This window comes from Schistocerca gregaria, chromosome 3 (genome assembly GCF_023897955.1).
Source record: "Schistocerca gregaria isolate iqSchGreg1 chromosome 3, iqSchGreg1.2, whole genome shotgun sequence".
NCBI classification, from domain to species: domain Eukaryota; kingdom Metazoa; phylum Arthropoda; class Insecta; order Orthoptera; family Acrididae; genus Schistocerca; species Schistocerca gregaria.
The window spans coordinates 921,025,554-921,037,674 of NC_064922.1; positions in this window are offsets into that span (position 1 = coordinate 921,025,554).

Genomic DNA, 12,121 nt, shown 5'->3' on the forward strand with positions numbered 1-12,121 from the left:
CCGCGAGTTCAACTGTCTTTGCTTCCTGAGCATTCTCCGAATTGCGCTGTTAAACCAAATCGGATGTGAAGAAGACGCTGGTCCGATGTTTTTCACAGCCATTTAATCGTGTTTTACAAATTCGTCCTCCTAAAGATAATAGTTAACTGAGATTTCTGTTTGAGGGTTATGAGCAGGCTATGCAGAAGATTCGCACGTAGCGTCCGGCTTTATGGAATTCCGTCGAGTGTTTCGTGCATCTTCGTAACGCTCCCACGCACACGATTCGCCGTTTTCGCTAACGAAAACGACTACCTTCATGCGTGCTACCTGTTCGCCAGATTTAGTTCCCTCAGTCTTTTTCCTGTTCCCTAGAATGAGGATTGACCTGAAAGGAAAGCGGTTGGCCAACGCCAACGACCTATAACGTAATGTCATGATGGCACTACCAACTATCAAAGAGGACGAATTTATGAAATACTTAAAATGCTGAAATGAACGTTTGGGCAAGTGCCTAGTGCTAACAAAGGTTACAACAGATTGAAGTTGTGTTTCCTTTAAAAAATGAATTTACGAAGAAATTAATGGAATTTTTGGTTCCTAAGTACGAGTATCATGATTTTTAATTACTAACAGAACGATTCCTCTTAGAACTATTTGACTACAATAGTTTTAAAAATCGTGTTTCGACTGTATTCGCAAATGAAAGTGTTGGTGCTGTCATGAACGATCCTTTACAGTCTACATCATCAATTGAAAGGAAAAGTCGCTCATTGGTGGTTTAAAAATAGATCAAGACACTAAACTAAAGTTATTTCTAACTTCACCAAACTGATTAACTGTCGTGTACACCATATTTGAATACAACACTTTTTGCTTTCCACTCAGCTTTTACAGCACTTGCAGTGCCGCGCAGCAACGATGAAGCAACGGCAGGGAGGGTTATAATATATGTCTCGAACATACTGTTCATATTAAATGTCCACCTACCTCAATACGTCTTCCGCCCGATGTTCCTTCACTCTGCAGTCGTAGGTACTTACTAGACGGCGAGAAAACAGCGTTGTAGGAAACGTTGCCTAACACGTACCCAGCATAGTCTGCTTGACTGTAGTGGTGGAAACAGTTCCTGAAAGTTCCTATTTATCAAGGTTTCGGGTGGTAATATAGTGTATTTTTGACTGAAATAAGCGTCTTAAAACTTTAAGACCAGTAATGTTTATTACTTAATAACACACGTTTATGGCTATCAAGTCCACATTTAGTGAGGTACTATTCTATAATTCTCAGTTCCCAGTCGAACAACAAATTTCGCACACAAAGCAGGCAGAAATCTACAGAAGTCCAACCCGTTAATGTTTGCGATCTCACAGTCTCTGATTTACCACTATTTGCTTGTTCTACATTCGGACTAATTCAGTAGTCTTACATAAAGACGTGCTCGCCAAATACTCCATAAATGAATACAGAAAATGCCACACGGAATTTTCGCTAAGGCCGAAAGTTGACACGCTAGTAACTTTACAACAAAACAATTCAGACTTCAAACTTTCATCAAAATATTCGTAACTGCGACAGCTTTAGTCACGACTCGTACTAAACGCTAGAACTCAGTATTTCTTCATTTTACACATAATGAGCACCGCGACGTTTGCCATGACCTTTCGCGTTCGATACCTGGCGATCCACTCTCTCGATGCTACCCCACTCTCATCCTATCCACTTTTAGTACACAGGAATCTTTTAATTGTGACTCGCTGATCAGTCTGACTGCCTAAGCCAATCACTTCAGAAAGTTATTTATGTCATTCTAAAAGGCAAATGTTAATATAATGTTTAATAAAAAAGATCTAAATGAAAAACAATCTTGAAATTGATGTGATTCTTGAGTTTCTCCCGGCGTATTTGATAATCAAAATATCCACGGATGTGCTGCCGGTCTATAGTGCCCAACGGGCACAACATATCGCCATCATCAGGTGAACTGACGGACTGAGCTCCTGTGAACGTGCCGAGAGATCCGTACGCCATGGCTGTTAATTGCGAAACCGATAACACTTCCAACTGATAGTCTGGCTGCTGTTTTACGAAACCACGCACACCTTGACATACGTCTTCAGCAACATGGGTGCAATACATCTTTCTCACGGCCCTATGTCGACACGTTTTACAGAAAATTATATTGAATTTTAACATATGTCCCACATACACACTATCATTCATTCCCATTTATTCATACCAACCAAATATTATTTTTTCGTGAATTTTGTGCAACAAAATACAAAGTAATTAAAGTTTTTCAAAATAAAAAAACTCATTAATTATTTTATATCCTGAAAATTTTGGTAATGATATCAAATGGTAACAAAAGACCAACTGTTGTTATTACTAACTAAGTTTTCTAAACTGTCAGTTTTATGACTTTTATGTAATTTTTTCAATCTCCAAAACTGTAACAGATAATAAGCCGAAATTTTGATGAGATCTTCTACGTAAAAACGAAAAGTAGTATACCAAGTTTGAACCCAATTTAATAATATTTACTATTGTTTATTTAGATTCGTTGGTGGTTGGTTCATACTACATTACATGGTAGCCTGTTCTCACGCCGGCTCGAAGTGACAGCTGTGCCATGAGTCATGGCTAAGACACACTTCCACAGCCTCCTTTCAGCCACAGGCTCCACGTCTGCATATCTTACTGCAATAAATGTTATTCCGTAATAGTGTGCTGGGTTACAGTGTCGGCAGAAGAATGATGAATCTGTCAAACTTTAAGTCCCTCTGCGGAGAATATAAACTGTATTAAGATGATTCAAATAATGCAGCCAGCTGCAGTATGACTGACAATGTATCTAAGCCGCCTCAGTTAGTCTAATAGAGAGCAATGAGATCATACGCTCCAAATTCGTTTTCCTAACTGTGAGTGGGCGATAAGGAGAGATTCTTCACGCTCTAAATTGGGTTCATTTATAGCTACACGATCTGTTCTTTTAAGTAGATGTGAAAAGATGTTTACTGCATGAATCTGATACAGAATAAACGTAAACACTGTTCAGTATTTTGACGAAAGTCCTATCGAGAAACCAACATCTCAATTCAAGTACAAATCAGGACTGCATACTGCACCCACTAATTCTGTGTTGAAGTACATGGTTGGTTTTGCACACATCTGATTATGTTTTTGCAATACATGCAAAGGTGGTCTGTTAGTGATGAAAACGGGTTTCATAGTAAAGAGAGTAATACAGCTGAATGGAAATATGATTTTACAACTATTTCTTGGCAGCTGTAACTCGCTGCTTTCGCAAAATAATGGAAGATGAATATTCGGACAGCACGCTTTCATTATTAGCATAAACTGAAGTACATACACTCCTGGAAATGGAAAAAAGAACACATTGACACCGGTGTGTCAGACCCACCATACTTGCTCCGGACACTGCGAGAGGGCTGTACAAGCAATGATCACACGCACGGCACAGCGGACACACCAGGAACCGCGGTGTTGGCCGTCGAATGGCGCTAGCTGCGCAGCATTTGTGCACCGCCGCCGTCAGTGTCAGCCAGTTTGCAGTGGCATACGGAGCTCCATCGCAGTCTTTAACACTGGTAGCATGCCGCGACAGCGTGGACGTGAACCGTATGTGCAGTTGACGGACTTTGAGCGAGGGCGTATAGTGGGCATGCGGGAGGCCCAGTGGACGTACTGCCGAATTGCTCAACACGTGGGACGTGAGGTCTCCACAGTACATCGATGTTGTCGCCAGTGGTCAGCGGTAGGTGCACGTGCCCGTCGACCTGGGACCAGACCGCAGCGACGCACGGATGCACACCAAGACCGTAGGATCCTACGCAGTGCCGTAGGGGACCGCACCGCCACTTCCCAGCAAATTAGGGACACTGTTGCTCCTGGGGTATCGGCGAGGACCATTCGCAACCGTCTCCATGAAGCTAGGCTACAGTCCTGCACACCGTTAGGCCGTCTTCCGCTCACGCCCCAACATCGTGCAGCCCGCCTCCAGTGGTGTCGCGACAGTCGTGAATGGAGGGACGAATGGAGACGTGTCGTTTTCAGCGATGAGAGTCGCTTCTGCCTTGGTTCCAATGATGGTCGTATGCGTGTTTGGCGCCGTGCAGGTGAGTGCCACAATCAGGATTGCATACAACCGAGGCACACAGGGCCTACACCCGGCATCATGGTGTGGGGAGCGATCTACACTGGCTGTACACCTCTGGTGATTGTCGAGGGGACACTGAATAGTGCACGGTACATCCAAACCCTCATTGAACCCATCATTCTACCATTCCCGGACAGGCAAGGGAACTTGCTGTTCCAACAGGACAATGCACGTCCGTATGTATCCTGTGCCACCCAACGTGCTCTAGAAGGTGTAAGTCAACTACCCTGGCCAGCAAGATCTCCAGATCTGTCCCCCATTGAGCATGTTTGGGACTGGATGAAGCGTCGTCTCACGCGGTCTGCATGTACAGCACGAACGCTGGTCCAACTGAGGCGCCAGGTGGAAATGGTATGACAAGCCGTTCCACAGGACTACATCCAGCATCTCTACAATCGTCTCCATGGGAGAATAGCAGCCTGCATTGCTGCGAAAGGTGGATATACACTGTACTAGTGCCGACATTGTGCATGCTCTGTTGCCTGTGTCTATGTGCCTGTGGTTCTGTCAGTGTGATCATGTGATGTATCTGACCCCAGGAATGTGTCAATAAAGTTTCCCCTTCCTGGGACAATGAATTCACGGTGTTCTTATTTCAATTTCCAGGAGTGTATGATCATGAATGATTCCTTTTACTGAGAGGAGACACTGAGTAGCTAAGTGTACACAAAGATTAGCAACTAGTATAACATCTGATCAACCAGTGACTGTCTAATGCTATGAGCACTGAACTTAGCTGGAGGAGTAGTTGGTGAACCAAAATCAATGATTAAGAAAATAAATTATTCATCAATAGAAATGAAAGAAGTGGTGTAAAAAAATTCAAAAAGTAATAAATAATGAATCTTAAACAAAGTTTAATTTAGAAAAATTTGCTAAACATTAGAAATTTAACATTCTAGAGGCCATTTTCTTGTTCGCAAAACAACTAATAAATCAAAATATTTTGAATTTGGAATAGTTTTTTAGATATATCTGATACTTTATTTGTTACTATTAAATAAGTAATACTGAAATTGTTTTTTTGTTATTTGGCAGAAATATTTCAACTGAGTGACGCAATTATAATTCTGAAAGAATATGGAATTTTTAAGAATTTATTTCTATTCATATATGTCTAGCTTTGTTAAATTTTTTATCAAATAGTTATAAATTTCAAGATACTTTAAATTTAATATATTTACGCATTTGGAAATAAAATAAAAGTAATATATGAAGAATTAGAAAAAAACCTTAATCAGAAATTAGCATAAAGTAAATTAGGACAGTTAGAATAAAAAATTTGTTCAATAATTAATAAACACAAATTAGAAATAATAAAAAGTGAACCACATCTGAAAATAAATACAAAAGATAATAAAGACGAATTAGAGAATAAAAATTACAAATTAATTTTAAATATTCATGAACTAGAAAAAATAAAAAAAATGTTTGAAATATAATAATCTTACAGCCAACCAGCTGGAAGTAACTGCTTGGTAATTGACATCTGTAAGCATGTTTACATCAGTAGGAAATTGTGAGAAACCATAAAAATAAATTGTGAGAAGGCAATAGCCAGAGTTTGCAGTAGATATGATCAAGTCAAAAATAATAAAATAAACCACATTCAATATATGGCACGTATGCCTGCCGAGGAACAACATCAGACTCGCAGTTGATTTCACTCCCATCTAGGCATATATCCCATTATCTCCTAAATCTGACCATTGCCTTCTTGCAATGTAATTTTATGAGTTCTCGAAATTTCAATCTGACAAAGGCATCCTTAGAAGTGTCAAAACTGGGTCACTCTACCAAACATTTGTTTGCAATTGGTTGACTGTACAATTCCTATGGTTGAAACTTCTATATGGTTGCTGCAAAACAACCTCATTTAAAAGCGAAAAATTAAATATATTTATAGTGGAATGTTTAATTAAATAATTTTGGAGTGAATTAAGAAACATTTTTGATTGTACCTAGATTATTATTACTTTTAAAAAGAGAATATTAGTAAAAGTGGTTAATCTAATTAGCAATTGTGAATCTGTTACCAAACAATATTGTTGTTGTTGTTGTCTTCAGTCCTGAGACTGGTTTGATGCAGCTCTCCATGCTACTCTATCCTGTGCAAGCTGCTTCATCTCCCAGTACCTACTGCAACCTACATCCTTCTGAATCTGCTTAGTGTACTCTTCTCTCGGTCTCCCTCTACGATTTTTACCCTCCACGCTGCCCTCCAATGCTAAATTTGTGATCCCTTGATGCCTCAAAACATGTCCTACCAACCGATCCCTTCTTCTAGTCAAGTTGTGCCACAAACTTCTCTTCTCCCCAATCCTATTCAATACCTCCTCATTAGTTACGTGATCTATCCACCTTATCTTCAGTATTCTTTTGTAGCACCACATTTCGAAAGCTTCTATTCTCTTCTTGTCGAAACTAGTTATCGTCCATGTTTCACTTCCATGCATGGCTACACTCCAAACAAATACTTTCAGAAACGACTTTCTGATACATAAATCTATATTCGATGTTAACAAATTTCTCTTCTTCAGAAACACTTTCCTTGCCATTGCCAGTCTACATTTTATATCCTCTCTACTTCGACCATCATCAGTTATTTTACTTCCTAAATAGCAAAACTCCTTTACTACTTTAAGTGTCTTATTTCCTAATCTAATTCCCTCAGCATCACCCGATTTAATTTGACTACATTCCATTATCCTCGTTTTGCTTTTGTTAATGTTCATCTTATATCCTCCTCTCAAGACACTGTCCATTCCGTTCAACTGCTCTTCCAAGTAATTTGCTGTCTCTGACAGAATTACAATGTCATCGGCGAACCTCAAAGTTTTTACTTCGTCTCCATGAATTTTAATATATACTCCAAATTTTTCTTTTGTTTCCTTTACTGCTTGCTCAATATACAGATTGAATAACATCGGGGAGAGGCTACAACCCTGTCTCACTCCTTTCCCAACCACTGCTTCCCTTTCATGCCCCTCGACTCTTATTACTGCCATCTGGTTTTTGTACAAATTATAAATAGCCTTTCGCTCCCTGTATTTTACCCCTGCCACCTTTAGAATTTGAAAGAGAGTATTCCAGTTAACATTGTCAAAAGCTTTCTCTAAGTCTACAAATGCTAGAAACGTAGGTTTGCCTTTCCTTAATCTTTCTTCTAAGATAAGTCGTAAGGTCAGTATTGCCTCACGTGTTCCAACATTTCGACGGAATCCAAACTGATCCTCCCCGAGGTCTGCATCTACCAGTTTTTCCATTCGTCTGTAAAGAATTCGCGTTAGTATTTTGCAGCCGTGTCTTATTAAACTGATAGTTTGGTAATTTTCACATCTGTCAGCACCTGCTTTCTTTGGGATTGGAATTATTATATTCTTCTTGAACTCTGAGGGTATTTCGCCTGTCTCATACATCTTGCTCACCAGCTGGTAGAGTTTTGTCATGACTGGCTCTCCCAAGGCCGTCAGTAGTTCTAATGGAATGTTGTCTACTCCGGGGGCCTTGTTTCGACTGAGGTCTTTCAGTGCTCTGTCAAACTCTTCACGCAGTATCGTATCTCCCATTTCGTCTTCATCTACATCTTCTTCTATTTCCATAATATTGTCCTCAAGTACATCGCCCTTGTATAAACTTTCTATATACTCCTTCCATCTTTCTGCCTTCCCTTCTTTGCTTAGAACTGGGCTGCCATCTGAGCTCTTGATATTCATACACGTGGTTCTCTTATCTCCAAAGGTCTCTTTAATTTTCCTGTAGGCAGTATCTATCTTACCCCTAGTGAGATAAGCTTCTACATCCTTACATTTGTCCTCTAGCCATCCCTGTTTAGCCATTTTGCACTTCCTGTCGATCTCATTTTTGAGACGTTTGTATTCCTTTTTGCCTGCTTCATTTACTCCATTTTTATATTTTCTCCTTTCATCAATTAAATTCAATATTTCTTCTGTTACCCAAGGATTTCTAGCAGCCCTCGTCTTTGTACCTACTTTATCCTCTGCTGCCTTCACTACTACATCCCTCAGAGCTACCCATTCTTCTTCTACTGTATTTCTTTCCCCTATTCCTGTCAATTGTTCCCTTATGCTCTCTTTGAAACTCTGTACAACCTCTGGTTCTTTCAGTTTATCCAGGTCCCATCTCCTTAATTTCCCACATTTTTGCAGTTTCTTCAGTTTTAATCTACAGGTCATAACCAATAGATTGTGGTCAGAGTCCACATCTGCCCCTGGAAATGTTTTACAACTTAAAACCTGGTTCCTAAATCTCTGTCTTACCATTATATAATCTATCTGATACCTTTTAGTATCTCCAGGGTTCTTCCACGTATACAACATTCTTTCATGATTCTTAAACCAAGTGTTAGCTATCATTAAGTTGTGCTCTCTGCAAAATTCTACTAGGCGGCTTCCTCTTTCATTTCTTAGCCCCAATCCATATTCACCTACTGTTTCCTTCTCTCCCTTTTCCTACACTCGAATTCCAGTCACCCATTACTATTAAATTTTCGTCTCCCTTCACTATCTGAATAATTTCTTTTATTTCATCGTACATTTCTTCAATTTCTTCATCATCTACAGAGCTAGTTGGCATATAAACTTGTACTACTGTAGTAGGTGTGGGCTTCGTATCTATCTTGGCCACAATAATGCGTTCACTATGCTGTTTGTAGTAGCTTACCCGCATTCCTATTTTCCTATTCATTATTAAACCTACTCCTGCATTACCCCTATTTGATTTTGTGTTTATAACCCTGTAGTCACCTGACCAGAAGTCTTGTTCCTCCTGCCACCGAACTTCACTAATTCCCACTATATCTAACTTTAACCTATCCATTTCCCTTTTTAAATTTTCTAACCTACATGTCCGATTAAGGGATCTGACATTCCACGCTCCTATCAGTAGAACACCAGTTTTCTTTCTCCTGATAACGACTTCCTCTTGAGTAGTCCCCGCCCAGAGATCCGAATGGGGGACTATTTTACCTCCGGTATATTTTACCAAAGAGGATGCCATCATCATTTAATCATACAGTAAAGCTGCATGTCCTCGGGAAAAATTACGGCTGTAGTTTCCCCTTGCTTTCAGCCGTTCACAGTACCAGCACAGCAAGGCCGTTTTGGTTAATGTTGCAAGGCCAGATCAGTCAATCATCCAGACTGTTGCCCCTGCAACTACTGAAAAGGCTGCTGCCCCTCTTCAGGAACCACACGTTTGTCTGGCCTCTCAACAGATACCCCTCCGTTGTGGTTGCACCTACGGTACGGCCATCTGTATCGCTGAGGCACGCAAGCCTCCCCACCAACGGCAAGGTCCATGGTTCATGGGGGGAGGCAAACAATATTAAGAGAAAGAATTAAAATATGTATAAAAATTTTAATGAAACAAGTGCAATTTATGATCATTCTATAATAGATTATTACGAAAAGATAAATTACATGAATTTGTCACTTAATCATGCATTAGACAAATTTAATGGATTAGAAGTAAGTGACTAACAAATAATTGAATTTACTTATACGACATGAAAGAAACAAATAATTAAAATGTTTGATGTGTATAATTTTATACTTGAAACAGGTAGGTAAGAATATAAATAAAAAATTTTCATGTAATACTTTAACTAATAAGCAACTCGTTGGTTTTGCTAATTGGTTTTTATAAGGTATATTAAGTAGCTACTGCTAACCAAAACAGTTAAAATTATGCATAAATAATAAAAATCTATAGGACTGGAAGTTAAACCGCCCCTCAAGATTGAAAAATAATTTTCAATGGCGAAATTAACTCTTAAATAAATTCACTCAGTCCTTAAGAAATTCAGAAATGGTATCAATTTTAATTTTTAAAAGTAGTGAGCTAGAATTTATTTTTTAAATAATGTTACTATCTGTGACTGTTTAACACTAGGTGTGGAAAAAAATTTTTCTAAGTCAATAGTGAATTTCAAATTATTTTTTCAAACATATTTAGTACCTCGACAAATATGTATGATTTTACTTATTTTCAAGACAAAAATACTTAACTAAAATTTATAGGAATTAAAAATTTAAAATATAAAAGTAATGGGTTTGATGTTTTTGACTTCATAAAATAAAATTTTTCAAGCAATTAATATTGTGTTGCCTGAAAGAGTTATCTGACCTTGTTTTATGTCAAACGGAAAAAAATTTGCTCTGAAATGTTATTTATGATTTATATTTTAACATATTAATAGTAAAGTAATATTCTTTGACCGCCAAAATTATACTTTAATTAATAATATAGTAAAAGTGTAACTCAAAGAAATCGATAAATAAAATTTTAAACTTATTATTTTATCCAAAAAGTTGCTTTTATTATTTACACACATTTTGTGCATTTATTATGGTATTTTGGAAAGTGTTAACACTGTCCAGAACCTTCTTTCACTATTAAACACCTACAGCACGAACCAAGTGGATTTTTTATTGTATTATATGTATAACTGAAAATTATAGAAATCAAGTTGTTTGCAGAGGTGCAAACTGACGTAAACCTTATAGAATGTATTGAAAAAGAAGTTGACGAAAATAGAAAAATTTATTTTGAAACTAAGAAAGTGAAACAGGTAAGTTCTGGAGAAGAGTCAATAATAAATAAATCTAAAATTTGTTCTTTGTGTAGAGTTTATACAAATATAATAATGAAGTTCAACTATATAATCATTTCAAAATTAAAAATCATATTTTTATTTATAATTCATATTTTATATTCATAATTACCAGAAAAAATCTAGTATAAATGGAATTTTTTAAATAAACAAAATGACTGAGATAAGTGATGAAGATGGATTAGATTCATAATGAATTTGAGAATTACTTATTATAAAATATTTTGATGAGTAACATGATTTTTATCTTAAAATGAAGTTTTCTTATTAGCTGATATTTTTGAAAGTTTTTCAATGACTTACATAAAACCATATGATTTAGATCCATCTTGGTATTTTACAGTACCTAGTTTTTCTTTAGATGTGATGTTAAAAAGGACTTATTAACGAATTGAATTATGACACAACTATGATATGAACTTAATGCTTGAAAAAGGAATAAGAGGAGAGTACCCAAATGTTTTAAAAGATATGTTAAAGGAAACAATAAATGTATGAAATAAATTTGATAAAAATATTATTTTGAAGTTTTTATACATGTAGATGAAGGTATTTATATGATTATGTTATGTGCCAAAGTTTATATTGGATTGAATGGTATGGACTGAACTATACTGATTCTAAAAGAAGCAGAGCAATTTGAGATTGTTCTTGAATTGTTTATGTTTTTAAAGTTGATTTAGAATAACAAAAAGGTTGGATGATTTACATAAGGATTAAACATTCTCTCACAAATGTAAAACTTTTTCAGAGAATAATGAAATATTTTTTACCTACCTTAAATAATAAACGAGAATACATCTTTCATTATAGTAATCTTAGATTTTATTTATTGTTTAAAATAACACAAAAAAATTCATTAAATTTTTTAATTTAAACTACCTGAATGATTAAGACTGTATATAGATTTAAATACAGAAAAATGGCTAAAGCCAAAACTTCTAATAGATTTCTACAAACTATTGAATAATTCAGTATTAGGGAAAACAATGGAAAATATAAGAAATAGACGAATAGGAAAAATTAATACCTAAACAAAATTTTAAAAGTAGAAAAATACTTAATGAAAATTTAGCTGTTGTGTATTTATATAAAAGTAAAACTTTCATTAACAAATCAGTGTACACTGTATGTTTAGAATCAGTTATAGACTCAATGTATGATGTTCACTATAATGTGATGATATCAAAATATGAAGAAGTTACTGACAGTTATATTTATGATATAGAAACTGGAAAATTCTATGAAGATATGAAGAAAATTATACTTAAATATTTTACTAGTGATTACCCTATAAAATAAATATACAATATATCTAAAGTAAGTAA